Genomic DNA, 14,156 nt, shown 5'->3' with positions numbered 1-14,156 from the left:
CTTCACATTTTGTGCATATCTAGTGTTACATTTTGCATCTTTTTATTCACAGTTTTCTTATGCCTAGTTTTTGTCACTTCTTTTCTGCTTGAAGAAGTCACTTTAATATTTCTTATAAGGCTTGTTTAGTGGTGAAAAACTCCTTTATCTTTTGTCTGGGAAACTATCTCACCCTCGAACCTGAATGATAATCTTGCTGGGTTGAGTATTCCTGGTTGTACTTTTTTTTTTCCTTTCGGCACTTTGAATATATCATGTCACTCTTTTCTAGCCTATGAAGTTTCTGCTGGAAAATTAGCTGATAGTCTTTTAGGTTTTCCCTTGCAAGTAACTTTTTTCTCTTGCTGCTTTTGAGAGTCTCTCTTTATATTTAACCTTTGATATTTTAATTATTATACGTCCTGTGTGGCCCTCCTGGGTTCATCTTGTTTGGAACTCTCTGCTCCTTGGACCTGGATGTCTATTTACCTCCCTATATTAGGGAAGTTTTCAGTTATTGGAAGAAAAAAAATGAGTTTTCTATACCTTTCTCACTCTTCTTCTTCTGGGATACCTGTAATGTGAGTGTTTTTTAACTTGATGCTATCCAAAATATCTCTTAATCTATTATCATTTAAAAAAAATCTTTTCTTTTTGCTGTTCAGTTTGTGTGCTTTCCATTACCCTGTCTTCCAGATCACTGATACATTCTTCTGCATCTTCTAATCTACTGCTGATTCCTTCTAGTGTGTTTTTATTTCGGTTAGTGTATATGCCAGACCTGATTGGTTCCTTCTCTTTTAATGTTTTCTATCTCTTTACTGATGGTCTCATGAGATTTTCCACTCTTCTCCATCATGTTATCTTCATGATCATTATTTTAAATTATGAGGCATATTGCTCATCTGTGTTTCACTTAGTTCTTTTTTTGACTTTTTATTTTCTACATTTCTTAGAGCATATTCTTCTGTCTCTGCATTTTGCTTGATTTTCTGTGTATATTTCTTTGGATTAGGCAGAGTGGCTAACTCTCCTAAACTTGAAGAAGTGGTCTTGATCATGCTATTCCCTATATAGACTCTGTGTGCTTGGTGAATTATGCTGAATGGCTGGAGCTGTGGCCATGTATGCTAGTTGCTCTTTTAAACTGCAGCTTTTTACAGAAAGAATAAATAAACAAACAAGTATTAGAAAAAGAAACGAAAAAGATTAGGAAAAAAAAAGAAATAAAATGTCAAAAAAATCCCCTTTTGCATGTTGCTATCGTTTTCCAAATACCATTTGTTGAAGGGACTGTCATTTCCTGATTACATATTCTTTCCTGCTTTGTTGAAGAATAATTGATCATATAGTTGTCTGTTCATTTCTGGGTTTTCTGTTCTGTTCCATTGATATATGTGTTTAATTTTGTGCTGGTGGCATACTGTTTTGATCACTACAGCTTTGTGCTATGACTTGAAGAAGTCTGGAAATGTGATGTCTATAGCTTTTCTTTTCTTTTTCAAGTTTGGCTATTCAGGGCCTTTGTGGCTCCATACAAATTTTATAATTGTTCTAGCTCTGTGAAAAATGTTGTTGGTATTTTGATAGAGATTGCATTAAACGTGTAGATTGTTTTGGGTAGTATAGATATTTTAACAATATTTGTTCTTCCAATCCATGAGCATGGAAGGTCTTTCCATTTCTTTGAGTTGTCTTCATTTTCTTTCATCAATGTTTTATAGTTTTCAGAGTACAGGTCTTTTACTCTTTGGTTAGGTTTATTCGTAGGCAACTAACTTACTGTTTTTGGTACAAATGTAAATGGGATTGATTCCGTAATTTGTCAGTCTGCTTCTTCATTATTGGCGTATAGAAATGCAACAGATTTCTGTATGTTGATTTTGTATCTTGTGATTTTACTGAATTCATGTATCAGTTTTTTGGTGGAGCCTTTTGGGTTTTCTATATAGAGTATCACGTCATCTCCAAATAGTAAAAGTTTCACTTCTTTCTTGCTGATTTGGATGCCTTTCTTTTTTGTAGTCTGACTGATGTGGTGAAGACCTCCATTATTATGTTAAATAACAGCCACAAGGGTGGACATCACTCTCTTGTTCCTAACCCTAGAGGAAAAGCTCTCAGTTTTTCCCCATTAAGAATGATATTAGTTGTGGGTTTTTCATAGATGGCCTTTATGATGTTGAGGTATGTTCCCTCTAAACCTACCTTGCTGAGGGTTTTTATCATGAATGGATATTGTACTTTGTCAAATGCTTTTTCTGCATCTATTGAAATGATCATATGGTTCTTACCCTTCCTTTTATTAATGTCGCATATCACTTTTTGATTTGTGAATATTGAACTACCCTTGCAATCCAGGAATAAATCCCATTCGATCATGGTGAATTTTTTTTTAAGATTTTATTTGTCAGAGAGAGCAAGAGCAGGAGCATACAAGCAGGGGGAGCAGCAGGCAGAGGGTCCCACTGAGCCAGGACCCCAATGTGGGACTCAATTCCAGGACCCTGAGATCATGACCTGAGCTGAAGGCAGGATGCCCAACTGACTAAGCCACCCAGGCATCCCTGGGTGATTTTTTTAAATGTATTATTTGATTTGGTTTGCTAGTGTTTTATTGAGAATTGTTGCATCCATGTTCATCAGGGATATTGGCCTGCAGTTCTCTTTTTTAGTAGGGCTTTTATCTGGTTTTAGTATCGGGGTAATGCTTTATAGAATGAATTTGGAAGTTTTCCTTCCTTTTCTCTTTTATGGAATAGTTTGAGAAGAATAGGTATTAACTTTTCTTTACATGTTTGGTAGAATTCCCCTATGAAGGCATCTTGTCCAGCACTTTTGTTTGTTGGGAGTTTTTTGATTACTGATCCAGTTTCATTGCTGGTTATTGGTTCTTCCTCTTTTCTTTTTGATAAGCCTGGCTGGAGATTTATCAATTTTATTAATTTTTTTTCAAAGAATCAGCTCCCCATTTCATTGATCTGTTCTGCTCAGTTTAGTCTTGGTTTGTTATTCTTTTTCTAGCTCCTTTAAGTGTAAGGTTAGACAAAAATAAATTCATAATGGATTAAAGGCCTAAATGTGAGATCTGAACCATAAAAATCCTAGAGGAGAACCCAGGCAGTAATTTCTTTGACATCGGCCATAGCAACTTCTTTCTAGATATGTCTCCAGAGGTAAGGGAAACAAAAGCAAAAGTAAACTATTGGGAATTCATCAAAATAAAAGCTTCTGCACAGTAAAAGAAACAATCAACAAAACTAAAAGGCAACCTTTAGAATGGGAGAAGATATTGGCAAATGACATATCTGATAAAGGGTTAGTATCCAAAATCTATAACAAACTTATAAAACTCAACACCCCAAAAATGAATAATCCAATTAGAAAAGGGGCAGAAGGCATGGATAGACATTTTTCTAAAGAAGACATAAAGTTGCTCAACATCACTGATCATCAGGGAAATACAAATCAAAACTACAATGAGATATCACCAGACAATTGTTATATGGGCTAAAATCAACAACATAAGAAACAACAGGTGTTGGGAGGATATGGCAAAAGGGGTACCCTGTTGTACTGTTGGTAGGAATGCAAAGTGTTGCAGCCACTCTGGTAAACAGTATGGAGGTTCCTCAAAAAGTTAAAAATAGAACTACCTTATGTTCTAGCAATTATACTAAGTATTTACCCAAAGAATACAAAAATACTAACTCAAAGGGATACATTCACCTCAATGTTTATAGCAGCATTATCTACAATAGCCAAATTATGGAAATACCCCAAGTGTCAATTAACTGATGAATGGATAAAGAAAATGTGATGTATATATACAATAAAATATTACTCAGCCACAAAAAGAATGAAATCTTGCATTTGCAATGACATAGATGGGGCTAGAGAGTATTATGCTAAACGAAATAAGTTAGAGAAAGACAAATACTGTATGAGTTTACTCATATGTTGAATCAAATACTGTATGAGTTTACTCATATGTTGTATTTAAGAAACAAAACAAGCAAAGGGGAAAAAAGGGGAGACATACCAAGAAAGAGACTCTTAACTATAGAGAACTGATGATTACTAGGGGGGGTAAATTGGTGTAGGATTAGGGGTGCCCTTGTGATGAGCACTGGGTGATGTATGGAACTGTTGGATCACTATATTCTATGCCTGAAACTCATCTTATGCTGTATGTTACCTAACTGAAATTTAAATAAATACCTTAAACTCAAAAATTTTAACAAAAAATCCCAAAAAACATAAAAAGACCCTGTGGCTTATTTTCAGTGGCTCAGGTGGCCTGAGGACCCTGGGCCCACTGAGATCCAAAGCTCACTTATAAACTGGACCCGATTCTAGTCTGAGCTTTTAAGTTGGAGGAGGAGAGATCATCCCTCAATTCTTTGGCCCTTTTAAATCCTGCCCCCCCCCCCCCGCCCCACCATGTCCTAGCACGACCAAGGCTGGAGTGGGCTTGCAGACCCTGGATTTTGCTAAGGTCTCAAGCTCATAGTAACAACCAGACCAAATGTAATGGCGTCCTGACCCTGCTCTGATCTAGGCTTTTAAAGTGGAATAGAAATAGAAACTGTTTTTTTCCTGTCCCTCTGACCTGGAGAGTGTTCTCACAGCTCCTTTGCCCCTTGGCAGAGTTCTAGTCTTTCTCTGTTATATGCTTGTTTCTCTTTTAAACCATGTTCTATTTTCTGTGCCCAAGGACAGAGGAATTCTTGGTCCCTCAGTATTCCCTACCCCCCAAGTCCCAGTGCTGTTCACAGCATTCGGGGTGCAGGATCCCTTTGTTACCATGTCTCCATCTCTTCTGCTGTTTTCTTGCCGTTTTGTTGTTGGTTGTTCATTAGCTGTTCTGTCAGTCTTCAGTTCTTTTTCAGGAGGAACTGTTCTATTAATAGGTATAATTTGGTGTGTTCCATGGAGGAGGTGAGTTCAGGTTCTTCCTCAGTTGCCATCTTGGAACAGAACTCCCTGTAGGCTGATTATTATTTTTTAAGAAACTGCAAAATTTCTTTTTCTAAAAGCCAAGTGGAAGCTACCTGTTATAAGGGACATATACATAAATAAGGGAAACCTCTATTTGTAAGTGTGTCTCCCACACTGTACCAGAAAAGGGAGATGACTCGAAATCTCTGGAAACTCTTCTCAATGGACGGGACTACTGACTATAAATCTGCATAACAACCTTACCCTTGTCTGCTATGCTTTCCCTCCTCACCTCCTTAGCTGACTCCCCTCCCCCAACATATTTTTGTCCTTGGCTGAAGGAGATATTTAAGGTGTTGGCTTTGGCCATTTTAGGGAATTATTTAGTTTTCCTGGATCTCTCTCATGGACACAGGTGGTATACATGTTATTAAACTTTGGTTTGTTTTGTCCTATTTATCTTACCATTATTAGATCAGCCAAAGGACCTAAAAGGGAAGAAAGGAAAACTTTTCTGTCCCTACATTGTCAAGCATGACATTATTTGTAAATAAATCCATTTTATGTAATGGTAGCAGATCTAACCAAAACTTCTTTGAGGCTCAGAAAGCTCCTGAACATAAACTTAATTTCCCATTTGAAAGATTTTTATATATCTATATATATAGATATCTCTCTCTCTCTCTCTCTCTATATATATATATATAGTGGCGGGTGACAGAATAAGACAAACTTCTTATTGAGTATGTGCTATTTATTGACATTTGTTCACATATTTTGTTTTCTAATAATGTTAGAAAACAAAATCAACAGTAAATTTTAAAGCTCTTATTGGCTTTATTCAAAGATTCATGAGTCAGGCAGCATCCCATCTGGCAAATAGAAAGGAGCTGGGAAGAGCTACACAAAATGAAAGACTTTTATAGGCAAAAGGGAGTGCTCCAGCAGACAAGGTCAACTTCCTTTGGGAGACAGCAGGGGGTCCATCAGGCAGATGCCCTCACTAGTGCTGACCAAGTAATTTTAGATGGACTGTTTTAAGATTCCACTCCTGAGAGAGACAAACTAAGTCCTGGTTTGGTGACATGGGTTTAGCACAAATAATTCCATTTGGTGCCTGCTGTCTCCTATTTAACAATAAACATATATACAGTAGTATTTTATCAAAAATTCCCTCCTTTCTTGGCCTGATTCCTTAGAGAATTGAATTACTTGTGTCACTGTGATTCTGAAAAGTTAAGCATTATTGGCAGGGGGAGATAATAGTTGATACTTTAATCTGCAGTGTTTTTAGGTACTTGTAAGAGTGTAAAGAAATATAGAATGTTCCGTTCTTACAAAGCAATTTTCCATAGAATTCGTAAAGAATTGGATCAGTATTTGCATTTTAATCTCTAACGACAACATTTAAAAAATATTGGCTGCTTCATGTGAAATTATTTTAAATCAGTATGAAGCATATTTAGTCAATGTGCCAAATGCACAGCAATTTCCAGTGTATTAAAACCCTATGTATTTTAATCTTCTGTACACAATTGGAAAATCGTGGTAGAAAATAATGTATCTATAAACAACCAAGCCATATTTTAAGTGAACTGAGGGGGGTGACTATGTAAATCCTATATGCAAACTTATTATTCAATGAGTGCATTTTATATAATTATATAGATTAACCTTGGAAATTGGGTATTGTGTAATGGTTGGGGCTTATATACTGATAGTAAAGAAAGCCTTAAGTATTTTGATCTGTTTATCAGAAAGAATACATATTTCAACTAAATTCTAAGTAAACTTCTTGAGTTCAAAATCACTCCAGCCTTAAGAAATGCTATTATTTAGGGACACCTGGATGGCTCAGTCAGTTAAGCATCTGCCTTCCGTTCAGGTCATGATCCCAAGGTCCTGGGATCGAGTCTCACATTGGGCTCCTTGCCCAGCAGGGAACCTGCTTCTCCCTCTGCTTGTGCTCTCTCTCAAATATAAATGAATAAAATCTTTTTTTTAAAAAAAGAAATGCTGTTATTTAAAGGTCTTCATTTTTTCCATTTGCTTTCCGATAACCCAGAGAGTTTAAAACATCTGTGGTTTTACAGATATTTCGAAAACAAAACTAAATGCATTACTTCCAATGCTCGTTATAATGTTTATTCTAATGAAAGTTAGATGCCAAGTAGACAATTCCCTGACAAATAATAACTTTATTTGACTATTTTTAGAACCCAAACCCAGCTGTAATAAAATAGAGAATATGGAGAATATCAAGTATGCTAATAAAACTGCAATTTTTGGTTGCATTTAATTTCATTCACATAAATGGGTTTTCTAATACCTAAATAATTTAGAGTATTATATTTCTTTTCCTGTAAGGGTATATCTCCCCAAAATTATGTCTGTGTAAAAATATTCTATTTTCATTTTCACCTTAAATTCATAATAAATTTGTAGCTCTTATTTATAGTAATTTGATTAAATTTTAATAAGACCCATAGGAATCCAAAATCAAATGCTGCCACAGAAAAATAGAGCAATCAGATGAATTATTTTTTTTTCCATTTTAGTAAGCATAGATAAAGTAGCTTTGTGAGGATCCTTTAATTAGGAAATTTCCTCTTCCAGAAAGAGAAGGAGAGTAATATTTTTCCTCTTTTATAGCTTAATTTTTTTTCTAAAATAATAAATGTTTCCACTATTATGGCTATGTTTTTGAGAGGCCCTAAGCATGAAACTCTTACTAAAACCCTCCATCCTGTGCATGGGAGACAATGGCTAGAGGAAGGCCTACCGGTGTGCATAAGGCATGCTCAGTGCTGTATCTGGTGATAGGGTTGATGTAAGTAAAAGTCTCAAAGTGAGGTTGTGATCAAAGAGATACAATGTAATAGAACAGGGCTAAAGTTTATTAAACACCAGTGGATTCAGCCTGTCAGTGTTATATTGGCATAGTGATACTGGCTGATCAAGAAAAGCTTATAGGATGAGTTGTGATTAAAGGTGATCCCCCAAGACAGAAGGAACTTGCACAGGGGTAGAAAACTTCCTGTGAACAAGATCAGAAATTGCTTAATAAGCACAAATGGTTAAGTAATTTGTCAAGCTGACCCAGCTGAGATGCTACCTGGATACTGTGTTAGGTTCCCCTTGCTTCTGTACCACAATGACCACAAACGTAGGGACTTAACACAAATTTGTTTTCTTACAGTTTTGGAGATCAGAAGTCTAAAAGTAGGGAGCTGTTAAGGGTGTGTTCATTCTGGAAACTTCAGGAGAGCTGTTTCAGCAACTTGGTTCTGAAACAAACCAATAAAAGATGTATTCTTAAACACATTGATTTTCTAATCCTAGTCGATTGCTTGCAAGAGCATTTTTTCTATCCAAGTGCTTTGAAATGAAATTCAAAGTATTTATAACTGCATATCTATTATACATTTTGATTTAAAGTGAAATTTATCGAGTGCTTAGCATATGCCAAACAGTGAGAAACCATTTATATACATTAACTAGTCTTCATAGAAACTTAATAAGATATTCTTGAGAAGAATCCTTTGAGGTACAGAGAGATCATGTAAATTGCCCAAAGACATGCAGTTAGGGGAAGCGTCAGAATTTAGTGTAAGATATGACTGTGAATTAACATATTAACTCTATTTACATTTTAACTTAGTTTAACAAAGGTTCTAATAACAATTAGATATATTCTTGATATTCTTCAATGATATTCTTTATTGGAAATGTTTGTCATTGCCAAATGCAAATTTGAAAAAGAAAAACAAATTTAAACTTTTAAAAGATTTTGTAGGAACCTCTGAGATCTTCAAGAGAATATGAGAATACCTTGAGTCACTAGCTAGAATAGTAGTCCAAAGGGAAGCCTGGGAACTGGCATAAGAAATTCATTTCCACTACCTCGTAAGAGATTTTTTGCCACCTATAAAGAAAATTCTTTCTATGGGATAGGAAGCTCATTTGGTATTCCTAATTAAGTAACTAGTCCTTTAGCTTTAAATTCTGTGGTAATTTCTATTGCCTCAGCTCAAATAGGAATAGGGCATAAAACTATGATTTACATAAAAAATTTCATGTATTTGGTATGCAAAAAATTCAAACTTGATAAAAGTTTAAAATTCAAATTAAAGCAACAATGAGGCAAATTTATTAGCTTATTAAATAAGCAAATAGGTGCACCTTAGTGGCTTAGTTGGTTCAGTGTCTGCTTTGGCTCAGGTCATGATCTTGGGGTCCTGGGATTGGACCCCACATCGGGGAAGTCTACTTTTCTGTCTCCCCCCCACACCCCACTCATGCTCTCTCTCTCTCTCAAATAAATCTTTAAAAAAATCAAATAATTTTGGAAAAATAATACACGAGAGGAAAATTTAGAGCACATTTCTAGTAGCAGTAAACATTGGTATAATTTTTCTGGAAATTGTAAGTCTTTTACTGATTGCTGACATATATTAAAGTTTTTAAACTGATATTTTAATTTTGAGAATTTATATTTAGGAAAATATAAAAGAAGGAAATGAAAATATACAAAAAAAATGATTCTTCCAGAGAAAGAGAAATTTTATAATCCAATTATTAGCAAGTATTTATTGGGAACTTATTATGAGCCAGGCACTGTGCTAATGTGGTATATGTATTATCTAATTCATATAAATTTGCCAAAGCTAGACATTATAATAATCATTTTCTGAATGGTTAAAAGTCAGTAAGCAGAAAAACCAAGACTCGACTTGAATCTGAGATAATATCTGTCACCAAAATCCATGCTTTTGATTTCTCCTTTGCAATGACCAAAATTAGGGAAATAATATGACATTTGAGTTTTATGTATATACACAAAGACCAAAGAAAGACTGAATAATGCTATTTAGGTAAACATTATCTCTGATTTTCTACAAAATATTTTTTAACATTTTAACATTATCTTTCCCCTGCCTTTATTATACCTGTACAGTGTTGTACATTATGGAGACATTAGATGATAGTTCACATGCTGACGGGCTTTCATACTCATACCAGGACACTGTTAGTTCAATGCACAGATTATTCCAATAAATAGTGTTCTCTCTCAGCAAGAGAAGGGGATAGATGACTTTAATACTTTATAAAATACTTCTGACAGCTCTTTTTATGTCTCTCTGAAAGAACGAGGTAACAAAACCAAAAACATACAAATATGGATGCAAGGCCTTTGAAAGTCTCAAATTGAGAGTAAAAGGGACACCACTAATTAAATTGTATTGCAGTTTTTTAACTTTTTCCAAAAGCAAAACAAATAGACCAAAGATGCCATTACACCAGCCTGCCTGGAAGCTCTTACCAGGCCATGATCATGGAGTTTAACACCAACCCCCTACTTCAAAGATCATGTAGAGTCTTTATCACTGCAGTAATGATAATTCATGAGTATACGATCTGCTTATTGCATAATACATTGGGAAAATACAGGGTTTTTCAGAAGAATCAAGTAACTCATTAGAGCAAAGCTAAGGGAAGACAGTTGTCTTTTGTTTTTGAAAGGTCCTAAAACACCAACATTGTCAGAACAAATGTGACTTCAAATCTATGCCTGTTAGTGGCCAGTAACCATACATATCCTTAATTTTCTTGTTGAGATAAATGAGATTAGTACAGTATTACTGTAAGGGCAATAAAACATGCACTCAAAGCATTTAACAGAATCTCAGGACTATGAGGGTTCAATGATGATGGTGAGGAAGAGTAAGAATAAAGTCCTTTGTGAACATTCATGACTTAGCAATTTTCTTAAGCACTATAATCTGTCAATCTTCCCAATAAAATTCTAAAAATCCAGAAAGTGATAATTAAAAAGAAAATAGTGTTTACTTAACATGATCATAGATTTCATCAAGACAATGTTCATTCTAAATTATTATATTTCTCACTTTTACTAGAAAAGCTAATTCAGTCGTATCTGACGCAGTTTGTGGTTATCAGCTGACCTAAACATATGTAAGATGGATGATATCCAAATAACAGTGATTGATGGAGTTTATCTCCTTGCCATTAGCAAGTGTCATTTTTTTGGACATTTTCTTCAGCCCTGTATAGACAAAATTTTAATTGACTATTTGAATGAAAACAGAGATACAAAATTATAAAGTACAGTTAAAATGGAGATCAAGATTCCTTAACATCAATAAGTAAACTGAAATGGTAGCTAAAAGATAAACTATAAAAACAAAGTGTGCAGTTCTGAAATTAGGCATACACAATAGAGGATTATTATAGGAAACAGAGGTAGAAACTGAATTGACAGATGTTTATATTAAAAAAAGAAAGAAAATGATGCTACCTGAAAGCTTAAAAAAACTCAGGAATCAGGCACCAAAATAAATACAGATACAAGTTGTATTAACAAAAACATAGGGAATGCCCTCATCAAGTTATATGTGGTCTCTAGGCCACATCTAGACACGATTTCCCTTCTGACTGATAGTTGATTAACCAAAGCATATACAAAGGAGATCAACCAGGAACATGAAGGGTTCTGAAATCACATTTGAATAATCCCTCATTGTCACCTGATACTATGGACCTAGATATGGGACTATCAATCAAGAAATATAATAGAACTATGTTAAATATTTGAAAGCATACATATTATTTATACCTATAGAACAAAGGATTAGTAGTGGGAAAAGTTACAAAACATTTTTTTTCTAGAGGCAAAAACAAAAAATAAAGAAATACACAGGAATAAAATAATTTTGGGTAGTAGAACTGTTTCCCCCAAAATGTTCTTTAACTTTATTGTAATAATATGAGAATGACTGTGTTTAGGGGTATCTATCTTAAAAAAGTAATCAGCAAAAATAAATGAGATATTTGATTAGCACTAATATATATATTAATACTCCTTATAGAGGAGATTAATATTACCTTATATTAAAGAATGGATTTAATAAAAGGGAAATTCTAATGATTAGTGTGACCTCCATAAGGAAAATACTGGTAAGAAAATATTAAGATTCTACCCATTGGAATGTTCAAGCAGAGACTGAAGAAATTTGAAGGAAGTACCTCTAAGAAAGCTTCGGTATTATAATTTTATGATTATTTCTCACAGTCATTCCTTTTTATGCATCCTTGTACTTGTCACTGAACTGTGTCTCAGTGCTTGACCCCCTCCCCCCCAACTACACACACAAACACCTTCAATGATTTGGGAACAAATCAAGTGTTACTTGGCATACATGTTATTGTTTCCTTACAGGAGACCACCACGTATAAAATACAAAGGATTACTTCTTGGACATAAATATGCTATAAGAAAATATTTCAAAATGCTTACATTGTCCAAATACATAGATAAAGGGAGGAGGGCGCTGCACACACACACACACACACACACACACACACACACACACACACACAAAGGATAGTAAGATAAAATAACTCCAAAAAGTCCAACTATAGTTTAGTAAAACAAAAATATCTGAAGCTTATAGTGAATTGAATTTAGAAAGGAAAGGCTATTTCTTTCACTATTGCTAACAACAATGCTATTATCTTTTTTATTTTAATACATTTCAAATGATATGAGACACAGAAGGACCTACTTATAGATAATGCTCCTTTTATTGTTTGACACTGAAGGTTAAATGGAAGCTTTCCCCCTTGTTTTATACTTACAAAGTTCCAAATCATCTGTGGTGAAGTAAAAATGAAATTGTAAATAGGTTATCTTCATTTGACTTGCAAAGAATGTCCTTTTATCTTCAAACATGCTGGTATTCCATGACACTCCCCCACTGCCTGCTTATCAACTTACAAAGAGATCCTTGGGGCAATGCCAGACTCTACAATTAAAGGTAGATTTTAGAAACCCTCTGCAAAATATTCTGCTGGTATCAAACTTTGTAATTTTGTTTCAAACTGTCCCCAGGAAACAATAATGCAGAGAAGTGACACATTATTTAGAAAGTAAACATTGTATAAAATATTGCATGTCTTGAAGTTAAAAAATTATGTCCAATGAAGAATAGATGAATTAAGTAGATAACACACTTCAGGCTTTCAATGTTCTTTCATGGTATTGACTAAAAATACCAAACATTGTGATTTCATATCTAATTATTTGTTAAAGTCATCATAGGAAGAGATATTAAAACCGTATTTCACTGATTTTTTTCTTTCACTATGATGTGATGAAATACTCTGGAGAATGTATTTCCTGAGTGTTGGCATAAATAAATACTATGTTTTCTTCTTTTAGGGACACATACCTTTTCATAAAAAATGGTAAATGCATCTTTCTGGAATTTTGCATGAACAAATTACTATATGGATATCAATCTGTAATCTGTACCTGAATATGTCTCTCCATCTGTATAGGAAGAGAAAGTTAGATGCAGGGAATTTTGAGTCAGTTAGAAAGTTCCAGAAAAGTAGAATCCGAATTAGGAATGGAAGAATTCATCAGCATTGGAATCACACACAATAACCTGGCAGAAAATGGTCCAATTGTATATGCCTCAAGAGCAGAGCTGCTACAATTCCATCTCCCTATTCCTATAAATAAAGCATCTCAATAATCCCCCATATAATGAACTTGTAATAAAATGTGATGAAGGAAGTAATAAACTGGGTGCCATATCTCCCCTGAACAAATATAACTGACATGGTGATAGACACTGGGAAAGAATGTGGAGGTGGCAGGAGAGAAGCAGCTCAGGTTGCTATTGCACATTAGTAGTAAGATACACAACTGTATCAATGAAAAACTGTCACATTTCAACTGTCCCTGGTTTACAAAGAGGCAAGCACTCTCTTACTACGTGGCCTTAGAATTATTCCTGGGGAAGATGTTAGACCTTGTGTTTGGTGATTGTAAAGGGTCTTCTGGAAAATTCTATCTGGTACTAATGATATGGTGCATTTCAGTGGTTAAGTGCTAGCTTAGTATTATTAGAAGAGATTTAAGACAGAGGAGGTTCAAAGCCTTATTAAGCAAAGGCCTAGTTTCCCTTTCAAGTGAGGATAATGCTGGAAAAATCATCTTAGACTGAAAATACTCTGTACATTTCTGCAATTTCTTTTGTAGTATATATTACAGATGTAAGAGTATTTTGAAAATAGAATATACTTTGTATCATTATACAAGTTTGGAACTACATTTTTTTCTATAAATAATGAAATCTAAGACAATTTTCCCTTCTTTATATTTGTGCTGTTGTATGCTCATTTCATTCATATTCCTAAGTGCGTAA

General features: G+C 34.5%; 1 long non-coding RNA gene across 2 annotated transcripts in view; it reads right to left on the bottom strand.

Moving 5' to 3' along the window:
• The window catches only part of LOC123802773 (uncharacterized), a 203,477-nt gene that overhangs the window by 41,896 nt on the left and 147,425 nt on the right, over positions 1 to 14,156 (bottom strand). For both annotated transcript variants that reach the window (XR_006782645.2, XR_015727960.1), the window contains one exon: positions 8,118 to 8,207. This is a non-coding gene — a long non-coding RNA (uncharacterized LOC123802773). The remainder of the gene's footprint in view (positions 1 to 8,117; positions 8,208 to 14,156) is intronic.

This window comes from Ursus americanus, chromosome 20, assembly GCF_024610735.1.
Source record: "Ursus americanus isolate L20-20 chromosome 20, mUrsAme1.1.p, whole genome shotgun sequence".
NCBI lineage: Eukaryota > Metazoa > Chordata > Mammalia > Carnivora > Ursidae > Ursus > Ursus americanus.
This window is presented reverse-complemented; position numbering and strand designations above follow the sequence as displayed.